The sequence below is a fragment of the Bidens hawaiensis genome, unplaced genomic scaffold (assembly GCF_021521415.1).
Source record: "Bidens hawaiensis isolate Kalapana, Puna unplaced genomic scaffold, B.hawaiensis_p1.1 tig00016943_1, whole genome shotgun sequence".
Classification (NCBI taxonomy): Eukaryota; Viridiplantae; Streptophyta; class Magnoliopsida; order Asterales; family Asteraceae; genus Bidens; species Bidens hawaiensis.
The window spans coordinates 466,013-492,035 of NW_027492567.1; the positions used below are offsets into that span (position 1 = coordinate 466,013).

Genomic DNA, 26,023 nt, shown 5'->3' on the forward strand with positions numbered 1-26,023 from the left:
AAGAAAAAAAGACGGGTTTAAATCAAGAGTTCGGTTTTATGAAAATGAATCTATAATGAAGCTTATAATAATATTATTTATGATGATGATAATAATGATAATGATAATTTTAAAAAGAAATGTTTCATATATATATATATGTAAAATAATGACGGTAAAAATAATAACCGTAATTATTATTAATAATCCTACTAATAATAGTAAAAGAATAAAGATCTTAGTATTAATTAAAATGTTGTTGACAAAAATAATAATAAAAATAAATATAATTGATAGTAACTAATGATACTATATTCGATATCGGTTTGATTTCAAAACGAGTTCACAAATATATATAATTATATCATTGTAAATAAATAAATGATAGAAACATGATCTTTAATAAAAATATTAACAACTTTAATATTTATAATAATAATGATAATAACAATAACATTAACCATAATACTAATACCAGTAATAGTAATAATAATAATATAGTATTAATAACTTTAAAAATAAGTCTTTTATATTATATATATATATATATCTAATGATAATAATAATAATAATAATAATATAGTGATAGTAATATATAATAGTATTAATATGAATTAAATCTAAAATAATATTTTAATATAACATTTATATATATTTATTTTTATATATAAATCCAAGACCGATTTTAAGTGGTTAGTAACCCGGGTGTATTCCGTCTAAATAACCAAACCCTATTTGTTTAAGTTTGTCGACAAAACCATTTTTCCCCAAATCAAAATAACACCATAACCCTTACCCGATCAAAGTATATAACCAAATATGTAAAGCCGATTAATAACCATTTGAATCCGATAATCGATATACGAAAAACTAATAACACCAAAACCACAAATTAATTTACCTATTAAACGTCCCCGAGTCGTGGCTCTACACCGAGAAGGAACCGAGCCGAACCCGTTGGAGAAGAAGAAACAGCAGGTCACCGGAGTCGTTTCCGGCCGAAGAAAACAGAAATAGAGAAGAGAGAGATGAGAGAGCCGAGAGAGATGAGAGAGAGAGAGAGAGAGAGATGAGAGACGAGCAGGTGAGGCCACGGCAGGGAGAGTGAGGCGGAGCTGCGGTGCCGGGGAGGCGGCGGCCGATTTTCCGGTCGCCGGAAAACGAAATCGAAGGAGAATGGGGTAGCGGGTGGCTGCGGGGGAGGGTTTGCAGACCGGAGGGAAAGAAAGCTTGTGGTGGTGCGGTGGGAGGTGGTGGCCGAAGGTGGCTTTTCGCCGGAACGGAGGTTCGCCGGAAAAACGCTCCGGCCGCCGGAAAATAAAGAGAGAAAGAGGGTGGCGGCTGGAGTTATTGTGATGAAGGTGGTGGCCGGAGACGGGGGTGGCGTCGGCTGTGGCGGCGGCTGACGGAAAACAAAGGGAGGAAGAAGATGATGGAGGTTGTATGTTAATGTGGGTAGGGTTAGGGTTTTTGGGTTGGGATATATGTATGTATATTTTCATAACAAGCCCTCCAAGTTCTAATTGTTGTTTAAAACGAGTTTAAAGGTTTCTAATGCTTATAACAACTTTACAAAACTCAGTTTGAACCCTTTATGTTTTCTTAACGACACTAAAATATGACAAACATCGATATTATTTGAGATCGATGTCTATTATAATATTATATAATAAATAAATAAGGTTCTAAAATGTTGAGTCGGGTTCACGTAATAAAAGTTTACAAAACGAAAGCAACTCGAGACTCGAATTTGTCGGATGTCACAGTATCCCCAACTTTTTGGAAATTTCGTCCCGAAATTAAAATAAACTTAAAGAAAAGTAATTATTAACGAATGTTGTCTTTAGTAAGTTAATTGCATGAACAAATTTTAAGCAAACGAATAACGTCAAATCCTAGCATGACTTGAAAAAAACGCTACAAATGAGAACATAATAAAGGCACTTATATATAGGAAGTACCAGCGGCGTATCCACCATGCCTTTATCACGATTCGCATTTCCATCGTTTTTTTACCATCATCCTTAGGTCTGGGTTATCGCACACAACCGTACTTACCATGGCTTCCATACGGGGATTCCGATAATTAAGTGTGCACCCATAATTATTCGATCGCCGTATGGTCCACATGGTTCGTTCCATTGTGTGGTTTAAGAGACATATTTATTTTGAAATCTTTAAATAATAGATGCGTAAATAAATTTGTTGAATTTTTACCAATATTGACCAAAACAGTACTAGTGGTTGAGAATTTCGGGATTGACTTTTTAGTAAGTAGGAAAATGGGATAAATAAATGAAACAGTTAAAATCTTAGAGTATAACCAAGGTGAAAATAACTATGTGGTTTAAGTAAGTAAAGACGATCAAATAAATAAAATCCATGGTAAAAATTACGAAACGTGATTTAAAGTCAAATGTCATCAAGATAGTTACCAAAGTTTATAAATCGAGGTAATAAATAAAATTGATAAGATGAAACTCGATAGATAGAAATGAAAAGTCCAATAAATGATCACATAGAGTTAGGATAAACGATTATATAACTTACAATAACGTCGTATGATGAATTTCACACGTGAACACACTTGAGGTTATAAGTATTTGAGGATATGATTTCAGGAAATGTGATAACATGAGAGTGAGGTGAGTTTCTTTGGGTGACGCATACGTGCATCAATATAAATAAAATAGCATTAGATTAACAAACAAAACAATCGATGAAATGTGATAAAACGTGAATACGACCACTATTGTGAAACCATTTATATAATCGTCATTATAATAACGGTTTCTAATAGCGCCAAAACTTGTAGACAGCCACACATAGGCCGTTAATAGATTAGATGAAATAATATAGAATAAGGTATAAAATCGAGTTTACATAAATGCTCAAATATAACAACATAGTCATGAAAATATCGTTTAAAAGATAAACGATATTTTTGGCGAAGTTAAAGTTTTGAAAGTATTACACAAATTGTTATTGAATAGCTTGGATTCGGTCAAATCAAACACCAAAATGAAATCTCATGTGCATAAAGTTACCATTGAAACATCTCATCAAATGAAAAGAAAATCACAATAATCGTGAGACTCGAATTAATGTCTAAATATGTAAATTGTGTTTTATATGCCCATTGAAAATATAAGAATAACATTGAAAATGAAATCTCATGTAAAGTCGTTTTATTGTTTCCAAGAAAATGAATATAATAAAATCAATATATCGCGGTATCGCGTAGCTAGAGAAACGTTTTGGTCATTATCAAGTGTAAATCTTGTAAGTTCAATTTGTTTGAGGAAATTTGGTATACATAAAGCGGCTGTGATGAAAAATATTTATAAACTGATGATTGCGATAATAAGAAGAAATAGTTTGCGTAAATCGTTATTGAACAAAATTTTGTGTAACAATATGAAGTATATAAAGTATTTGTAATTGCGTCCCAAAAAGATTTGCAAAGCCATGGTCATTTAGTTTATGCAAGATGGTGAAAAGTTGTAATTTGTTATTGAATAAATCCCACATTTATCATTCAAAATGAAACCTCGTATTTATAAAGTTATTAAGGGATTTATCACCTTAGGTGACAACATTTAAAATCTTGAAATCATACATATAATCGTTTAATAATCTTTGAAACAAATCCTCATAATAATATTTTTTTTTGTTGTCATGGCAATACAATATATACATATATATATACATATTTTTTGAGTGTATAATTTAAAAGTGATTATTTGAACACATGAGGTCGTTGTAAATACGCTAGTTGTATATATATAAATAAATAAAAAAAATTTAGGGAAAAACGAAGCTTGCATGCGTAGGAAGGGGTCTTAGGCTTCGTACGGTGAATGGGTTGAAAATTTGGTGATGTGTGAGTATGTTTCGGTTGGCTTGTGTAGTTGGGTTTTCTTGAGTTGGATTTATGAGGTTTGTGGAGTTTAGGTCGTTTGAGTGGTTTAGGCTTGGATGCTTGAGTGAGTAGTGGTTGGGCTAATAGGTGAGGTTTGGCTTATTTGAGCTCGGGTTAAGTCGATGGGTTGGATAATTTTTTTGATCTTGGCTAGTTTGGGGTTGAGATTTGGTTTATTCATGTATTTTGTAAGGAGTGTTTGGGGTTGTTACTTTTGATATCAAACTCTATGGTTGGATGGGAACGGTGTGGCGATATGGTTTGTGACTCGACATAGTATGGATCGAAGGGTTTTGAGTCTTAGTTGGGTAAACTTTGGTTTGTTTATGTCCAAGGCATTCGTGAGTGGGGTTGTCGGAGTCTTTGAAGCATTTGGATGGTAAGTTTGATGGGTTTTCGTGGCGTAAAGGTGTCGGTAGTTAGGGCCTTTTGTTGGGTTGTTTTTTGTATATCTTAGGCTTGCATGGGGTTTGAGTAGGTAAGGGTATATCGTTGATGTGTTAGGTTTCGTTTATATTGAGGAAATATTTGAGTGCGCGGGAGACTTTTGAAGTGGAAAAGGTGGTTTGATTTAAGGCGGTAGTTTGAGATGGATTACGGGTGATGGTGAACTTGTGGTTGTGTTTATGGAGATTTTTTAACTCATAATAAGTATTAAATTGAAAATATCATAATTTATAAATAATGTGTTAAAACATCCATGAAAATTTTGATAATTAAAGTTACAAGTTAATATATATATATATATGAATATACACATATATTATATAAATAGAATTTTTTTTTGAGATTCGAGCATGTGAATCATACAAATTTTTTTTTTATAAAGATTAAAATAAATTTATTTATTTATCGCTTATTTGGAAATTTAAAATACGTAAATTGAATGTTAAAATTTGTTATGAGGTTTCAATATTAAATGATGATTGTCGTCTTTGGGAAAACAAAGCTGCGAACTGAAATTTTTTTACCAAGTTCGTTATTTAATATCGTGTAACAAATATATCATGGTAAGTTAAATGACCGGCATTGTAAATCGAGAAATCATAAGTAAACGATTTTTGATCTTTAAAGTAAAATTTCTATGAAGTGTTGCATGAGAGTTTCAAGAAGATTACAAACTATAAGTTTATGACTACAAACTATAAGTTTGTGACTTTCTTGAAAGATCTTGGCAAAACTATCATAAGAATTTTAAAACGCGTAAAATCGTATGATGTAAATTTTTATTTGCGAAAATTTATAACGAACCAAATATTGCATGATGAAAGTTGTTATGAAAATAAATTTGGGTAGTGAAGATTTTACCACGTGTATTATATAATATAGTATAATTAAAAATGTCGTGAAAAGTTTAAATATTTAAAATTTTGAAGTGATCATTCAAAATAAACGGAATAGTTATAAAAATAAAATTTTTATAAACTTTTTGTACAAGGACTTTAAAGACAATTTATAGTTTATACAAGGAAAATTTACTTGAAAAGTTGAGGTGAAATTTATCATAAAACCTTTTTAATATGATGAATTTTATATAATAAGATTTTCATTTTGTAAATTGTCTTAATAAAAATAAATGGCATAATATAAATTATTATGATAGATCAAAATCTATATATACATATATTTATTTATTTATTTTCCTTTTTATAACGAAGAGATTTTAATGAACGAAATTGCAATAAAAATCCTTGTGAAATCAAAATGAGAAAATTGATATAAAACTTTACTACATAAAATCGAGGTATAACAGAATTATTCATAATATAAAATTACCTTTATAAATGAAGACTTGTGATAAGGATTTATAACAAAATAAAGGAAAAATGGTATAAATTCTTGAAATTCGTAAACAATGTCTTAAGAATTTAAAGATGGAAAAATCGTGCATGAACCACCATGACTTGATATTCTAGCTCTAAAAAAAATACATTTACAAAACACCACGTTGAAGTCCAAACATGTGCACGAACCACCGCGACTTTTCATGTTTTTGACTCAAATAACAATAATAACACAATAAATCGAGATACAACGTCATGTCAAAACTCTAGTCCACGAACCACCGCGGTTCTATTGTTTCAACACCGAAAATTTGGATGGCAAGCGGAATGCCCACATTCGACTACTTAAAGTGGTCATCTCATATGAGACAATCTTTAAGGAGATTTGAAACAACGGGATCCAAGTTAAGCTCGTGATCCATAAAACACAATAAAAATCTAATGTTTTTGCGTTTTAAGGTAAGGATACCTTGGAGTACTATAAAAGTGTGTGTATGTGTATATTTATGATTTGATAAAATAAATAAGTATATAAATAAACAAGTGCATTGAACAATCAAGTAGGGTAAACACGTATAGGCAACACGTATAAGGACCCTAAAGTAAAGACTATACTAGGCCGTTACGTCTAACCGCCTATCTTATAGTCTTGTGGCTCTGATACCAATCTGTCACACCCCGAACAAAGGCGGCGGAACATGCCGGGGTGCAACGTGATTGGACAAATACACAAGACACTATTTAAAGTGACAATATTTATTCAACTCAATTTATTTCAACAAATCAATAACAACACATCTCGTTCATATAAACAAGTAGCAATCATATTGTTCGTTTTACTAATACCCTAATAGTCTTGGTAACGTTTTCCATCAAGCACTCGAGTCAACAAAAGTCAAACCTGTAACATTTCATAAAATAAAGTTTGTCAACACAAAGGTTGGTGAGCAATTCATAAGTTTGAGCATATAAGTGTATAGTATGAAAATCCACAAAACTTGTATACAAAACAATAAATAAGAGCTATAAACTGGAATAAATAGTTATCGCTAAACAAGTTAACGACACCTAGCTATTGGCAATTAGTCTATGATTTTATGACAGTTGCTAATAAGCTTACATTAGCACCACCTAGCTACAAGGGGATGCCGAGTAGTCTAGGATTTATAGTTATCGTTAATAGCATACGTTAACGACACCTTGCCATTGCCAAATGGTATAGGATTTATAGTTTCACCATCCAAAAGCTGTAAACACATAGTCAAATAAGCATACAACACCAAATCGAGCAATTATTCGAGTAAGGTATACAATCACGTTTGTGGGTTTAAGATGCAAATAATTAAAGCATTTAGTTTGATAAGTATGAAATGTCACCCCAAAATGAAAGATGAAAAAAGGGGTATGAAAGTACTCACCTCGATTGATGTATTGAGAAACTAATAAGTTATTGACATAAAAGGAAGCTTGTAAACGAAACGAACGAATCCGACTTGAAAGCTAATTAAAAACGGATAAATAAAACATATTAATGAACTTGAAATTTAGTTGAAACTACATTTGAAACATTGGACGAGACGGTTCGGTTGTTAATCGGGTTACCGGTTAGTTTGTTAATGATTAGGGACTCGTACATAATTAATAATAAAATATTATTTTATTGGGCTTTGAAATAGCTAAACCAATATTAAAAGAAAAAAAGACGGGTTTAAATCAAGAGTTCGGTTTTATGAAAATGAATCTATAATGAAGCTTATAATAATATTATTTATGATGATGATAATAATGATAATGATAATTTTAAAAAGAAATGTTTCATATATATATATATGTAAAATAATGACGGTAAAAATAATAACCGTAATTATTATTAATAATCCTACTAATAATAGTAAAAGAATAAAGATCTTAGTATTAATTAAAATGTTGTTGACAAAAATAATAATAAAAATAAATATTATTGATAGTAACTAATGATACTATATTCGATATCGGTTTGATTTCAAAACGAGTTCACAAATAAATATAATTATATCATTGTAAATAAATAAATGATAGAAACATGATCTTTAATAAAAATATTAACAACTTTAATATTTATAATAATAATGATAATAACAATAACATTAACCATAATACTAATACCAGTAATAGTAATAATAATAATATAGTATTAATAACTTTAAAAATAAGTCTTTTATATTATATATATATATATATATATATCTAATGATAATAATAATAATAATAATAATAATAATATAGTGATAGTAATATATAATAGTATTAATATGAATTAAATCTAAAATAATAATATAACATTTATATATATTTATTTTTATATATAAATCCAAGACCGATTTTAAGTGGTTAGTAACCCGGGTGTATTCCGTCTAAATAACCAAACCCTATTTGTTTAAGTTTGTCGACAAAACCATTTTTCCCCAAATCAAAATAACACCATAACCCTTACCCGATCAAAGTATATAACCAAATATGTAAAACCGATTAATAACCATTTGAATCCGATAATTGATATACGAAAAACTAATAACACCAAAACCACAAATTAATTTACCTATAAAACGTCCCCGAGTCGTGGCTCTACACCGAGAAGGAACCGAGCCGAACCCGTTGGAGACGAAGAAACAGCAGGTCACCGGAGTCGTTTCCGGCCGAAGAAAACAGAAATAGAGAAGAGAGAGATGAGAGAGCCGAGAGAGATGAGAGAGAGAGAGAGAGAGATGAGAGACGAGCAGGTGAGGCCACGGCAGGGAGAGTGAGGCGGAGCTGCGGTGCCGGGTAGGCGGCGGCCGGTTTTCCGGTCGCTGGAAAACGAAATCGAAGGAGAATGGGGGAGCGGGTGGCTGCGGGGGAGGGTTTGCAGACCGGAGGGAAAGAAAGCTTGTGGTGGTGCGGTGGGAGGTGGTGGCCGAAGGTGGCTTTTCGCTGGAATGGAGTTTCGCCGGAAAAACGCTCCGGCCGCCGGAAAATCAAGAGAGAAAGAGGGTGGCGGCTGGAGTTATTGTGATGAAGGTGGTGGCCGGAAACGGGGGTGGCGTCGGCTGTGGTGGCGGCGGCCGGAAAACAAAGGGAGGAAGAAGATGATGGAGGTTGTATGTTAATGTGGGTAGGGTTAGGGTTTTTGGGTTGGGATATATGTATGTATATTTTCATAACAAGCCCTCCAAGTTCTAATGGTTGTTTAAAACGAGTTTAAAGGTTTCTAATGCTTATAACAACTTTACAAAACTCAGTTTGAACCCTTTATGTTTTCTCAACGACACTAAAATATGACAAACATCGATATTATTTGAGATCGATGTCTATTATAATATTATATAATAAATAAATAAGGTTCTAAAATGTTGAGTCGGGTTCACGTAATAAAAGTTTACAAAACGAAAGCAACTCGAGACTCGAATTTGTCGGATGTCACAATTTGTGACTACCATCTCTCCCATGGTCAGAAGTAGAACGATGTGAGATTTGCCTAAGTTGTTATTATTTTGGCCTTGGACGGCGAAGGTGTTGGGTTTATAAGAATATTGGCCTCAAATATCACCGACACGTTTTGGGCGTAATGATTGTTGATGAGAGGAGAACTCCACAGTAGTGTGCTCAGGTTGGAGTAGTGCCAGGATGGATGACAACCTGGAAATCTCCATCTAGGTAACCAAAAGCAAATACGTGAGCTCCCTTTGGGCAAAACAAACTATATTGGTTGGTATGTGAGGTCGGATGCTACAATTATAAATGATTTAAGTTGTATAATGCTTTGTAGCTTGTGAAATCTAGTCTTAAATTGTTTAGTACTTAGTACCTAGCATTCATGTAAACTTTGTACAGTTAATTACTGCCCTCATCCAGAAAGTGGTCAATGTTTGATTTTTTGGGTGTCATATGTGATGCAGTTTCGACTAGCAATCAAATGGCTCAAGAACACATTGATTTCATTCAAACGATTCAAACCGAATAATTCGGTGATCAAGCTTAAAAGCTTACAAATACTTTAATTAAAAACAATCAACTAACTAAACAAATGACCTAAAACCCTATTTATAAATAAATAAACAGTTGGGCCGGGCTGACTTAATGGACCGGATGCTACTGCATCAATATGACTTGTATTTGACTTTACAGTTGACCAAAGTGAATTTCAAGTTGTCAAAACATATTGAATATTTTTTTCAAGATGTAAGATATGGGTTTGTGAAAAAGTTGTTTTTTTTTTGTTATTTTTAAGACAGGTGGAATACTTTTCCTCACAAGCATTTCTTTCGTTTGAGGTTTCAAGTAAATGTCTGGTGGAGAGGTTAGAAATGTATCTCCCGGAGATATACAAATGGTAAGGTTTTTGAGCCATATGTCGAAAGTATCATTTTTTTTTATATTTTAAAACGTAATCATATATAGTGTTGCAATCACTCGGTTTCAGGTTCAAAATCTGATAGAACAATGTCTGCCATATTACATGACTCAGAAACAGGTCATAGATATTATCTATCAGCAAGAGAAAATAGAGCTGAGCTTTACCGAGCTTGGTATGTAATTTACAACTTCCTTATCTAATCTCCATGTCTATGTTTATGCCGATAAAAATAATGTTATTTTTTTCTTTCTTTTTCTTTTTATAGTTTGGCAGAACTTGAAGAACAAAATCAATAATTTTTTAAGGGATACCATTCGAGATTGATGGTGAAAGATCAAATAATGGGATTTAATAAGCTTCTTGATAGACAGGCTGCATTGATGCAGCAATTGGGCCCATATGCAGTCAACTTCCAACATCAGTCGAATGGTTCTCATCTGCCACCAAGTAAATACCTTTAGGCTCAAATTACACTTAACATGACCAGTATATGTAGACCGTTTCAGTTTATCTAATGTATGGACGTCATTAAACTTACGGTCGTATATTGATGTCATGTTATCATTTTTTTTCTTTTTTTACAGTGCATCAGAATTCAACATGTTATGCACCCGAGAATACTGGTATTCCACTGAAGACAGAGAACACTGCCGGCTTCTCAAGAGGATTTAACAATCGAGGACTGCCAATACCATCAGGGGACCCACAACCTCATTCTAGAAGGATTGATGTTCCACCAAGTATGTTGTTGCCTCACAATTCAAATGTTGAATTAACAAATGGGGTGTCTGTGAAAACTGAATCAAATTATGTGGGAAATTCAAGGTTTATGTATGGAACCAATGGCAATGTTCTAGAAGCACGGCCCACTATAGGAGATGCATCTGCTTCGTCTTTTAGTTGTTTGGAATCTGGCCCACCAGTTGAGTGGATCACTTCTTAATGACGGCTCTTTGTTCGGTATGTTGGGTCCTATATCTCCAAACTTTGGCATATCAGACTCGACCCCTAACTTCACGAATAGTTCTGGTACAGTCCTTTTTCTCATTCTTTTTTCGTATAAATGCGTCGATATGGGTTGTGTTTTATCTAAGAAATTTTGCCATCATCAAAAGAAATAGAAGATTAGACTTGACATAATTATGAGTGAAAGTTTAATTATCGTAAATTTGGGCGTGAATATGCAAAGAAAGGAAATCGGTATAGTTTTATATATTTATCTTATCGAAAACAATATCTTCACTCCTAAATTAGTCAAATGTTGAACACTCACTTCTTTGGATGAAAGAAAATTTCTTGTTTCCCACATTGTCAAATTTGGAGTTTTGGTTACTTTTCATTGCAGTTTCCCTTTCTATATAACATGAGTCAAATAAGGAAGCAGGGCAATCCATATTTCTCCTGTTAAATTTCCAAAGTTCATATGTATAGTATCAGTATAGAATATAAATGTTATAAAATAGCATGAATTCTCCATAAAAAATATAATATTTACCCGTTACTTAGCAGATAACACTTGACAAGTGAAGATAGCATCATGCCTTGAGACGTTTCACAATTAATAACGTTGTTTTCCTACTACGATCATGGGCGGATCTACGGTAGTAACGGGTGGTTCCTCACAATTAATAACGTTGTTTTCCTACTACGATCATGGGCGGATCTACGGTAGTAACGGGTGGTTCCGCGGAACCACCCGAGTTTCGAAATTATAGTGTATTTATATATAGAAAATAATAAAGGAACCACCCTATAAATTATACAGGAACCATCTTAAAAACATATAAAGTGCTTGCCCGGATGGTAGTTTGTGGGTTTTGTAACCCGGAGGTCGCAGGTTCTATTCCCGTTTTTAACAGTTTTTTTTTTTTTTTTTTTTACTAAGTTACCCTAGTCCTGTTAGGGTTTTTTATAACATAAGCTGATAAGCAAAGCAGGCAAACCCCTGAACCAATCCGTGTCCTCATGGTCCTCAGCAGCTGCAGCCGCCTCTGTCCTCTGTCCACCGCTCCACCCTCAGGCTCAGCTCAGCCACTCCGGCAGTGGCACACCGCCGTCCGCCTCCGCCTCTGATTGAATCAGTCACTGGTTTCAAACCCCTGAACCAATCCTTGCCCCCATAAAAATCAATTCCAACAAAAACCTTTTTTTGCTTGCTCTGCTCACTAGTCCGGCAGTGGCACACCGCCGTCCGCCTCCTGTTAGGTATTTTTTTGCTTCTTGTATGATTCATTTTATTTAATCCATTCGAAATGATTATTGAAAGTAGTTTGCTTTGTGAAAATCTTTTTGAAAGAGAGTGTTGTATTCTAGTTATCCGATTCATATTGATCCAACCCAGTCCTTCTTAATTCTTATGAGTTATGACGATTCCCGAATCCAGGGATGCCCTCCACCTGTTCGACGATTTGTCTGAGTGAAAATTTGTTTTGATATTTGTAATTGTAACTTTATTTTTTATTTATTTCACTAAATAAACTTATGTGAATACCTTTATTTTTTTTATTTATTTCAAATAAAGCCTTAATGATTATTGGTTTTAATTTGTTAGTTTGTTAGTTTTTGTTAGTTTCTTAGTTTTAAATTTGTTAGTTTGAAATTGTTGATTTGTAGGTATTTTGAATATGAAGAGATATTATCAAAGTGAACCATCGAACCTTGGATCATCATCTTCAAGTAGTAAACCATTAAAAATAAATTTGGATGATCTACCATGGGATCCTTCCGAAAGGCAACCAATTTCATCTTATCACCCAAGTCAAAAAGATGAAATTAGACGGGCATATCTACTTAGAGGTCCATGTCAACCAACCGTGCATGATTGTCCTCTAACAAATTTTAGTGGTAAATTAAGACGCTTTAATGAGGAATGGTACACTAGTGAATTTGGAAATTGGTTGGAATATAGTGTCAAAGCGGATAAAGTGTATTGTTTGCATTGTTACTTGTTTAAGGAAAGTGGACAAAATGATGCAATGATGGTAAGAATTTTTTTTAATTCATAAAGACTATTGTATTGATATTATGTGTTTTTTAATTTCTAATGACGGTGTCTCTTTTATTATTTTATCGTATTTTTATTATGTAATGAACTTTTCCCGAACCATCGAACCGACCCGAACCTCAAACCGACCCGAAATTTTATATACCCGACTCGGTGAAATTGAAACATATAAAAGTAGTGAACCACCCAAAAAAAATTCCTGGATCCGCCACTGACTACGATAGGACAAATATGAGATTTTTTAGTATTGAGAAAGTAAATAATTAAGGCTATTTGAAGCTTAATATAATATGTCCAATGGTTTGAAAGTAATGAAAAGTTATATATTTAATGCATACAAGTATACAACCTCTTAAATCGTTTTACTCAGAGATACGGATCAAAAGTTTAATAATATTGTATATGTAATATTGATCAGCATACTAATCATTTTTTGATAATGGACAACTATAACTGTATGAAACTGACTCTTAATACGACCCCTTACCCGCTCGAACCGCCCATCACGCCACCTCCATTTACAGCCATTTGTATTTATTTAATAATATTTTTTGTTGATTTTCAGAGAGTTTTTAATCAAAATGGGGAAGAGGGAAAAAGTATTTACCTAAATAGGTGAATTGAAAAGGATTTACCAAAATAAGTTTTTTTAACTTATATTTTCTCACTCCTAATCTTATATTTTTTATTAAAAGCTTCTATATAAGTAAGGTAGACAAAAAAAAAATGAATTAAAATGTTTATTTTCTCGTTTATATCAAGCCTATTAAAAAAATAAAAAATATTCTCGGAAACTCTTATTTATATTCATATTTTTATTTAACAAAACGATTAAAGCAAAAGAAAATTGTTTTCATTTTTAATTGCTTTATTATATGTTATTTTTGTTGATTTCTTCATTCTTTTTTTTTTCTTATATAGGAATTTTCAAAGAATTTTCAAATATTGAATTGGATATGATATTGATATCGGTACTGATATTGTTTAGTCGGAATCGGTTCAAGTAATGGCGATACTGGTATCGATGTTGTTCATCCAAAATTGGTTTAGTTCGTCATGGTACTGATAAAATACCGATAATCGTATAGCATATAATGATAATAAAAAGTACTCTAGTTTGAATACAACTTTGTATTCAACAAAATTTGTAACTGAATGTTGAGAAAAATATCATGTATTATGTTTTTATTTTTAAAGTTAGCGATTGTAAGTTATTTTTTCACGTATATTATTTATAGCATAATGATTAATACGAATTTTTAAAAGAAAATAACACTGTAAAAAGTTGTTTTCATACATCAGTTTTGATCATAAAAACAACCTAAAGAAAATTTGTATTTCTATCATAAAATAGTGGTACTATCAAATCATACTATGCCCAATATAAAAAGAAAAGGCTAGAAGAAAAAAAAAACAAAGGAAAAAACAATAATAAATTAACGAAAATAATGAAAAATACGAGGACATGACTTTTATTTTAAATTAGTTTTGATAAATAAATAATATGGATATAAAAGTCAGTTTCCAGAAACATTTTATTAATAATTTTGTTTTAAACTAGATAAAAAAAATATAGGTTTTATTATCATTAATTCATTTCTTTATCTATCTTTTGGTTTGCTTGGCAGTGTATGACATAAATCTTTGTAAATAGCTTTATAGTGGGAGGCTTCAAGTGTTGTAGATTGGTGTGTGCAATGAAGAGGTAATCATTACTCTAAGATGATTATTTACAGTTATAGCCATTAGGAATGTCTTTTTAAGAGGGTTAAATACCAAATGATTTGATATAAAATGTTAATGTTGTTAACATGGAATGCCCATGAATATGATTGCCACCCCCATTTCGGATCATCCTAAAAATATAAAAAAGGTTGTTTGATTGTTGTAAATTATGATGTGTACAAGGTTATATGTTGTTTTTATCTTTATCGATCGTCTTTGAATCTTTTAACAATATGTTTAGAAATGGCTTAAATCCCATCAAAACCAACATCTTTCTTATTTGTCACGAAAAAGTTTCTTCAATCTAATTTAGGATTTTAGTATATAAAAGTCCCTAAACTTATAATAAAAAATACACAAAAAAGTCATAAACTAGTTTTTTCTAGATTTAAGCCTCTAGATTTGCATAAAATGCACGTACCTCTGATTATTAAGAAGGTATAACAAGTCGTTATTCAATTTCTTATTCACAGGTACTTGCATTTTGGACAAGTTTATAAACTTTCGTATGCAAAAATTAGTTTGTGAGTTTTTCGTACGTTTAGGACTTTAATATATACATAAAAATTAGAAAGTAATTTACCTTTCTATGGTATGTTTCTATATAAATATGATTATTGGTTTTTGACAAAAACAACTAAAAAAGATGTTATTTTTCATTAATAATAATACATACACACACAATTAAGTATATAAATCAATCCACAAATTGAAACAGAAGTATCTCCACAATCAACATAATGAAAAGTAATTACCATAAAATTTCAATTTTAATATTCATAATCTTCACCATCACCTTCATCATCCACACCTTCAGCTCCACCTTCCTCATAATCCTTTTCAAGAGCTGCAAGATCTTCACGGGCTTCCGAGAATTCACCTTCCTCCATGCCTTCACCAACATAGCAGTGCACAAAAGCCCGTTTGGCATACATAAGGTCAAACTTGTGGTCAATGCGCGAGAAAACCTCTGCAACTGCTGTGTTGTTGCTGATCATGCAAACGGCCCGTTGCACTTTGGCAAGATCACCACCTGGTACCACTGATGGTGGCTGGTAATTTATTCCACACTTAAAACCAGTTGCGCACCTGTTAATAATAAAACCAGTTTAACAAAACATATCCAAGCACGCGCTAACGAAAACAATAAACAATACTTAATTTCTTATTAGTTTCTTACCAGTCGACAAACTGAACGGTCCTCTTGGTTTTAATTGTGGCAACAGCAGCGTTAACATCTTTAGGAACAACATCACCACGATACATTAAACAACACGCCATATATTTCCCATGTCGTGGGTCACATTTAGCCATCATGCTTGCAGGCTCAAAAACCGCGTTTGTAATCTCAGGTACTGACAGCTGTTCATGGTATGCCTTTTCAGCTGATATCACAGGGGCGTACGAAGAAAGCATGAAGTGAATACGCGGGTATGGGACAAGATTTGTCTGGAACTCTGTAATATCAACATTAATTACTCCATCAAAACGTAATGAAGTTGTTAAAGATGATATTATTTGAGAAATGAGTCTGTTTAAGTTTGTATAAGTTGGTCTCTCAATGTCTAGTGATTTCCTGCAGATGTCATAAATCGCTCATCGTCCAATAGGACCACGACATCTGTATGTTCTAGGAGAGAATGCGTAGACAGAACACTGTTGTATGGTTCCACTACTGCAGTTGAAACCTGCAAACCGAAAAATTGGATGTTTATTCAATTAAAATATATAAATTTGGTAGATTTGAAGCTGCAGGTTACCTGAGGGGAAGGGTAGATGGTGAACCCGAGCTTTGACTTTTTTCCATAGTCAACAGACAAGCGTTCCAAAAGCAAAGATCCTAAACCAGAGCCGGTACCTCCACCAACAGCATTAAACACCAAAAAGCCTTGCAGCCCGGTGCAGTTATCGGCTAATTTTCTAAGTCGGTCAAGGCAGAGGTCTACTATCTCCTTCCCCACTGTAAAAAGTTTAACCAAATGAATCCAAAGTCTAAAGAAAACACTTGTTTAACTGTAACATATAGAGTCCCTATGTAAAATATTATGCATACAATCAATGTGTAAGCATATCAACCTGAAAGTACAAAAGAAAGCAATTTGTTATCGTTATTAGACTAGTTATGTATAATGTTTATAACAGTAATTTATGGTTTAACTTTCTAAGTGTTTGATTTTATAAGTACCTGTATAATGACCCCTAGCAAAGTTATTAGCAGCATCTTCTTTTCCTGAAATAAGTTGTTCAGGGTGGATGAGTTGGCGGTAAGCCCCGGTTCTCACTTCATCGATGACAGTTGGCGCGTGGTGCATGCTTTCCTGCACCAGTTTCACTAAATAAAGTGTTGAATGCATCATGCCCACCCCCTAATGTTGTGTCACTGCAAAATTTTTAATATGTTTTCAATCAAATTGATATTTAAGCAGTCAGTATGATGACAAGAAGATTTGATACCAGTTATGTTCCCTTGCACAACTTTAAATTTGGGGGAATTTGTTCTAACATCAGATATTCAGTTTTATGGTAATTTACTAATGTGACTAGCGAGGCAGTTATCATCTGTATGATAGGTCGAGAATTTTCTTATGACCCGTATGATTTTGTATACATACGGCTAGCATGAGGTCATTTCGGTTGAATTGCTCATATGATATGTTTGATTGACATTAAAATGATTGGTATAATAGTTGGCAGAGTACAACCATTTTTCGCCTTATCATACAACGGTTGTACGACTCGTATGATATGTTTAACTGACATTGAAATGACTGATGTGACAACTGACAAAGTCTTACAGCTTGTATAACCATTTTCCGCCTTATTATACGGCAGTCATGTATCCCAGATGATATGTCTAATTGACATTAAGATGGCTTATGTGACGCCTAACAAAGTCATACAACTTGTATAATCATTATTCACCCTATACTACAACGGTCATACATACGGTATGATATGTTTCGCTAACATTAAAATGACTTATCTGACTGATGGCACTCCGCTAGAAAGCTTGTGATGCGTACATATTTGGTGATGGTGTTTTTTAGCATCTAAAATAATTTTGTAAAAAAATCCTAGTAGATCCATTAATCTGCGACTCTCTGAACAGAATATGTGAATTCACAAAGAAAGCTATACTTGATCAATACCAAAAACATCAACAACAATCATTCCGACACGAAATTACGATCCAAACTAGTCAAATTCAGGAACACGATCATAGCAAACTGTAAAACGATACGAAAACATACCTCGGCGTCTCATTACCATTAAGAAACGGACCACAAGGGACACACTACATGTAAGCCCTACATATGAAATTTTGCATACTCATCTACGGTGATGGTTCGGTGTATTGCTTGATAACGGGGTATGTCATGTTGTGGGGAACACTAGCTATTAATTAATTATACCGTAATTGTATCTAATGGCTGCTTGGATAAACAATACCATTGATCGTCGTAACTATTCAGAAAAAAATAGAGCAACAAAAGTTTTAAATATGCTAATTTTGAGGTTTAAGTCAAGTTGGGGTGGTCTGGCCCGGTAAAAGCTGAAAATAAGCGGGTCCCGGTAAAGATTAAGGCATGGGTTTAAGTGGACAACAATATCGGTGATCGCGGTTTTTGCGTTCTTCTAAGCTTTAAAAATTAACCTATATGTTTGTAAGACTGTAATTTTCAAATTCTGATCCAACTGCATCAGACTTTTTCAGGGACGAAAAAATAGTAAGTGTGGGGATATTTGATATACATCTATTTATACATCTCGAGTCCCTTGTAAAGTTATGTTTATTTAATGTTTTGAGTTCGGTTTAGTTCGTGTTTTATTCTTCTTTTATTATTTAAGGTTTTGAGTCAAGTTTATTTATATTTATCGTGTTTTAGATCTTTTGGTGTCTTGAATGTTTAATCTAATTCTTTCTATCATTTCATGCGAAGTTATGTTCATTTTGCTCGTTAATGATTACATGATTAGTTCACTTAGAGTTTTGATTTGTTTTCATGTAGATGGTGGCTTAAGAGTTAAGGTAAACAAGTTCTAGAAGTTTCCTATCGTTTCTTGGAGTTCAAGGAAGAGATCTAGTGTGTTTTGGCAATAAAATAAAAAGGCAAATAAACGAGTCCCTCCTTAGGCACGCCGCGTCGCGAGACGAGGGAGGCCAGGCCCGGTCGCGCGGCGCCTAGGCCTTCTGGTCAACATATTTTTGCAAATCCAAGCCCGTTATGCACTATATAAACATCTCATTGCAAACCTAGGCGGGAATATGCATTGTGGCAGCCAATTTTGATAGATAAACTAAGGTTTTGAAGGTGTTTTGAAGCTAGGAATCAAGGAGGATCGAGAGCGCTTTCAAGGAGGTGTTCAAGGATCAATTGCTAAGGGTTTTATCGCTCTAACTTTCATTCCTTGTTCATTATTTATCATGTCTTGCTTCTTTGTTTTCAATACTTGTTTGAGATTGTTTTTAATAATGATTCTAGGCTAGACTTCATGTCTACCTAGGTTTGATGAACATGTTTGACGCTGGATTCTTACTTTGGACTAATATTTTGATTATGGTTTCGTTTTATTAATAGTAAAAGACTTGATTTTGTTTTCATGATGCATATGAGTGTTTATTATCTTGATTGATTATTAACTATTGCTTCACATAGATGTTTTATCTCTTGATTTTGTTCTTTAAATTTAGGGTTTATGTTTAATCATTAGTTGATGTTTTGATTATTCTGATTGAATAGGCCTATTAGATCATAGAAGCTTGTTGATCGTTGATTAGGATTTTGAATGTTTTGCTAAATTCCAATAGCTGTAAGGTGAGGAGTTGTTCATGTATCTTGGTCAATCGCATGCTAGGTTAGATTAGTGACAATAGTCTCGCTTATTGTGTTGATCCTTGTTCATGATTTCATGTTTAATTTATCAAGTTATCTAGGGCTTAGTGTTTCGTGAGATTGCTTGCTTTAGATACTATTAATTAACCCTAATTGATGACTGTAAGGAAATCAATAATACTGATTGCTTACTAATCTAATAATTATTCTTTGGGATGTCATTTGATCGGTCAATGGTCCTTTAGGGTTTGTTAGATGAATATGTTTAGAAATCAGTTTCCATATCATGTTATTTGTCCATTGTTTGATGATTGTTGATGCATGGATTCTTACCTAGGTAAATTCCTTCTCTTATTAGTTCCGATCTTGTGTTTGGTTGCTTGTTTCTCGTTTACTTGTTTATTTATTTTCTTAGTTTAATACTAGTTTAAAAAACCCCCATTAAAACATTAATAATAAATAGTTGTGTCGTAAGTAAAGTCTAATTACTTAATTAACGTAATTTATAGAGTCCTGTGGGTTCGATATTCCGGACTTACTTAGCTTTAGTACAATTGACCGGTTCACTTGCCGGTGTTTTGTGTAGTTGAGTCTTAAGTGTAGTTTTTATTACTTTTTAAATTTAGTTAATATTTAATTGTCTGTTTTCACCACATCACTTACCATGCTGCTCGTTTCCATTGCCATCGTATGCAGGTGGTATTGCCTATCAATCCAAAAAAAAAATCAATAATTAATTTATCTTTCTTTCCAGATTATGAATGTAGAGAACAATAATATAAAGTTAAAAACCTAAATATGACACTCTAATTTTGTAATTTTCATCTTGAAATGTGCCACCTCGTTTTATAATATTTCCACCTTAAATCATAAACCATGGATTGATACCTGTTTTGATTGCCAAACAATGAAAATAGAGAAACTAAACGAAAAATAATAATGATAATAATAATAATAGAAAAACATTTAAAACTATATGAGAGGCAAAACAATATGTAAGAAATGTAAGCAATATACACTACAAAAAAACTGATCATTAGAGACTAAAGTTTCAAGGACTGACATATCAGTGACAAATACATATTATCAGGGATTGGTTTATCAGTTACTGATAATATTAGGGACTGATTTTTATATGACTTATGTTAGTGACTAATCTTTAGTCGCTAATACTGTGCCACACTATTTGAGACTGAATTTCAGTCATAAATATCTGAGCGCGGTATTAGGTTTTGGAGAGAAAATAATTGGCGACTGAATTTTTAGTTCCAGATACATTCACTTTGTAATGAAAAATGATGAAAATGTATGGGCGACTGGTCCTTAGTCTCTAATAAAGAGGAAACATATTAGAGACTGAAAATTATTTCTTAATACTCCTAAATCGAATTAAATTAATGACTGATATTTAGTCTTTAAAGTCTTTTTGTATATAAATAAATCGAATATTGATTTTCAGTCTCCAATTAGTTGGTGCGAAATTTATTATTTTTAACAAGTATCGAAACAAAAAATCAGCCACAAATATGTTGTATCTTTATTTGGTATCAAGAAAGTTTTGTATATGAAAAAGAATTAGAGGCTGATGTTAAGTCTTTAAAAATCGATGCATATTGTACTTTTTGTGAAATATTTAAAAACTAAAAGTGGGTATTTGATAGGAACTAAAAAATCAATTCGAAACCGAAAAAATCGAATTATATATGATTTTTATTTGTTAGTAAGAATAAAAATAAACCTTTTTAATTTTCTTTTCATACTCAAATATTTGTTTATAAATATATTCGTTTTTTTAAAAGAAAACAAATATTATGTATTTCCTTCCTTTCACTCCTTTAACCATCCCAGGAAAAAAAATAAAAAAATTTATATTCCCGCTCTTGAAAATCCTTCCCAATTCTTATTCAAAATTGTTTCATACTCCTTGGCCTCAACCCCTCAATCCTAACTTTTCCCTTCCCTTAATAATCAACAATTTACAATTCCCATCTTGTCAAATCCACAACCATGGCATCTTCCAATATCAATAGCAGTGGTTGAGTCTAGAGCTGCCATCAGTCGTCAGTACCTCCAATTTCAACTCGTAAAATGCTAATTCCAGTGGTGAATTTTTAGGCAATAATCCCTATTTCACTGTCGGATCTGATACTATTCTTCTATATACGTTTATTAATTAGGTTGTTTTCTGTTAAGATTGGGGGTGACTCTTGTGTTTGTCTTTGCCTTTACATGTTTTTTCGCATGATAGAATACAAACTACGCCTTTATTAATTGTTCTGCCTTTTAGGATGATGTTTGACACAACCCAAATATTTTATCCAAGTCATTAACTGATCACCTTTAAATCTCTAATTACATGTGAAAAAAATACTAACCTTAGGACAAACCCAACTATGCAATTTATTTAGGCATTGTTTACTTGTGTTTTTTTTCAGTTGATCAGTACCAACACTAATTTGTAAACAGTTATCTAAATTCGAAATGCAACTAGGATAATCTATTTTATCTGCAAGGGATTGAGTAATTTGTGCTGTTGTAGTTTTCATCTTTGAATTAAAGAATATATAACTTTCTACGCTTTTGATAATTCAAGTACTTCAAAATAAGACTAGAATTCAAATCATATGATGTCATTTATGTAACATATTTGTGACCTAATATCATGTAATTTATCTACTTTGTTATAGACGATATCTTTGGAGATTTTGACTATTAGACACATAATGTAACCCTCAGATTCAGGTAGTTCATAACACAATACACTTATCATTCAACATTATGCCATTCATTTTTACAATTATATATAGCTTCTAGGTGTGGTCTATCTTGGTGCAAATTCACTAGATACCATATTATAAATTGTTTTTGCATTGCCATTGCTTTTAATTGTTGATGCCTCTGTTTTTAGCCAAATGTTTGTTTTAGAACTTATTTTTTTGCATTATAATTATGGTTGCAGAAAGAAACTGCAAAAATCTAGATGATTAGCCAATAATACATGGTTCAATGTAAGTTTGTTAACCTGACACATTACTTGCATTATAAATTTTTATACTTTATGGCTAACGTTGGATGTTACTTATTTACAATCTATCAAAGGGTTTTGTTTATTTTTTTGACTTTTGAAGTTATAATCTATTAGCTAGTTAGGGTACTAGTAAGAGCTTATGGTAGATCAAATTTTTGGGATAATCTATCAGCTGGTTATAATCTAACGCTTATGTTCTATGTGGAGATAATAACTGATCTCCAAAGATATTTTAAAGTTTTGGTGTTATTGGACTTTGAACTTATTTTTTTGCCATTCTAATAGTTCTTTTTTCTTATGCTACAGAGTTCGTTCTACAACTTCATATACCAGCAAAAGGTATACTAACATTTTAGTTTTTACAACACATCCTATTTTTACAATAATTTTATATTGCTTGCAACATTTATGTCTTAATACAATTAAATATTTTTGAACTGCCTAGAGACTGTTTTATTGATTTAAGTTTCTAGAATTCTATTTCTAGAAATTCTTTGTTGATAAAATTGTCAGTATTTGGCAAGTCTTTATAAATTTGTAGCAGATGACATGAAATCTAATGAAATGGAACTCTTATATTTTCAGGTCAAAGATATCACTCGTTTTCATAGGAGCAAATGTTAATCAAAGCTGATGGGAGTTCTACTGCTTGAAGCGACATGCAAGATATACGTTTATATGTGATCCTGTATAACCTTTTTCTTGGTTTGATTTGTGTTTAAATATATATTTATAAATGAGATTTTGGATATGTTTGGTTGATTTGTGCTTAAATAAACATATTGAAGACTGAAAATATAAGTTATATCAGACTTGAAAGGATATGTTAGGGACTGCAATAACGCGGTATTTAAGATTAACTTTTAGTCCCCATAAAAAACATATTAACGACTAGAATCGGGTGATAGCGTGGACTAGTTGGCAGTCTTTAAAACATCTTATTGGAGGAGACTAATTTGTTACGAAACGTATTAGAGACAGTTTAGTCATGTTTAGGTGACTAATTTTTAGTCCATGAAGTTATTCATTAGGGATTGAAATATCATAATATTTAAGACTGATTAGTAGTCACTATATAAATGTATTAGGGACTGAAATGATGTGGTATCGGGGGACAAATTAAAGACTGAGTTATTCTATATCGGAGACTGAACGTTAGTGTCACACCCTCAAAATCCACTAACGGAGTTTTACCGTCAGAGGGTGTGAACTAACAGGATCGGAATCATTAGTTATAATCAAACCATAAATAAAGTTTTCAAACCACGAAAACGTTTAAGTGTAAATAAGTGCGGAAGCGTAAAAACCATAAGACAAATGTTGCGTCACGCAGGACGACTTAAAAACCCAATTGATAATAGTTAAAACGAGTTTGTGTAAACAGTAATGTTCAAATTAATGCATGCTCCTATACCGCGCGCCCGCCTCGGCTACCTGAGAATAACATACTAAAAGTGTCAACACGAGGTTGGTGAGTTCACAAGTTTATATAAAATAAAGCGTTTAGCGTTTGCGTTTAGCTTTTTGCGTTTAGCGTTACCAGATAGTGTTAAATCGATTATATATCTATAGGTAGCTAGCCTATAAAGCAAGTATTACTAAGTGTTCGACACCGAAGCTGACTGTTTATCATGTGCCTTGCCACTAGGTCTATCCCGACCATGGTAATGTGTTAGCCAAAATTACACCCACTCGACCTCCAGTCGAGCTTAGCGTTGGGTGGGGTTTGTCAAACCCAGTAGTACTACTCAACAGTGACTCGCTATTTTCCAATACTAAACGGTTCGATGTGTGAAGGACTTCAATTGTTTCGTTTGCCACTTAGCCTTTACAAGTGATATATAATTTCATAACAAAATCTAAAAGCGTTTTCGGAGTATGTTATCTCCCCCAAGTGAAAAGCGTTTAAAGAGTTTAAAAGGGGAAAGTGAAACTCACTGTTTGCGAAGAATTCCCAAAAACAAGTCACCCAAGTGATGCGCGTCGCAGAAAACTCTCACTAGCGTTCTAAAACAACAAAGAGATTTTCTAAGTGTCGGAACTATTATCGAGTCTCTAGACTCGGCACATAACACCTATGCACAAAATACGTTTCGTGTTTCGTTTGTGAATCGTGTGTGTCTCAACAAGCACATTAGTGATACGTTACGTGTGTGAACAACTATTTACGTGTCACGTGTTAATAGTGTACATTACTAGCAATTATCCCCCGCAAGGGCAATTTGGTCAAAACATAACAATTATCTAGTAATTACTCCCCGCAAGGGCAATTTGATCAAAACATAACAATTATCTAGTAATTACTCCCCGCAAGGGCAATTTGGTCAAAACATAACAATTATCTAGCAACAAGCACGTTTCAAGTATTTTCACAAAGTTCAGCAGCTAGTTTCATCACGACAGAATTCTACTTGAAAGATTACTCTATTCAACAGATCATAGCATCTCAATTAATTCACCAAAAATCGTCACAAAAACATGCATGAGTTAGGTTTTCAGAACATATTTTATTGTATTTTTATTCTTCATAGATTTCTCACAATGATCAAAACATTACAGCAAACTCACAACAGTCAAATTCATGCGCAACAGAATGTTATTTGTTATTCACGTTAAGTGAAAAATCTAATTAATGCAAGACCAACTGGGTTAGATTCTTAACCCAACAAGTTAACTTCCAGAAGTGTAACCAACCCATTTAGTCTTGTAGTTCATGAGATATGCTAATTACAAAACAACTTAACAGCAGGTCTCACAACTCAGATTTGCACTACAGTTTTGTAAAATCATAAAGATTAACTTTTACTCGTCCAAAAATTACAAACTTGGACTTTATAGAAACTAGACTCAACATAGCACCCTGTAGTGTTAACAACCTCAACCAATTTCCACATTAACAATTCGTTACAGTTGTCTAAACATAACTTACAATCTGTCCAGTACTTGTTTTGACCTTTAATCACATTTAAATCATTTGACTAACCAAACCACCTCCAACTTAGGCGTGGTTGGACTTTCTGAAAACTAGACTCAGAGTACTACCTTATAGACTCATAATTAGCTCAGTTTGCTTTTATATTCAACAAGTTACACATCGTTCAAGTTTAACAATCACTGCTGTCAAAACTCAGCAAGCATAAACCATCATCTAACATGCATCCTAAGCATACGACATAACTCAAAGCATGTAATACACATAATTAATCATAGAAATCAGTAGTAACCCCCTAGGGTTTACAAACAATCAATGATTCAATGATCTTTCACCGTTCAAAATCACATATGATCATCAATATCAATAACTAACACATAATCAATCATCATCTAGCATAAATCAACCCTAGTTCATCTTATTCATCAATTTCGTGACTTAG

At 32.8% G+C, this 26,023-nt stretch overlaps 1 pseudogene; it reads right to left on the minus strand.

Annotated features, from left to right (window-relative positions):
• Positions 1-15,556: 15,556 nt before the first annotated feature.
• LOC143552548 (tubulin alpha-1 chain-like) overlaps positions 15,557-26,023 on the minus strand; it is a 29,698-nt pseudogene continuing 19,231 nt past the window's right edge.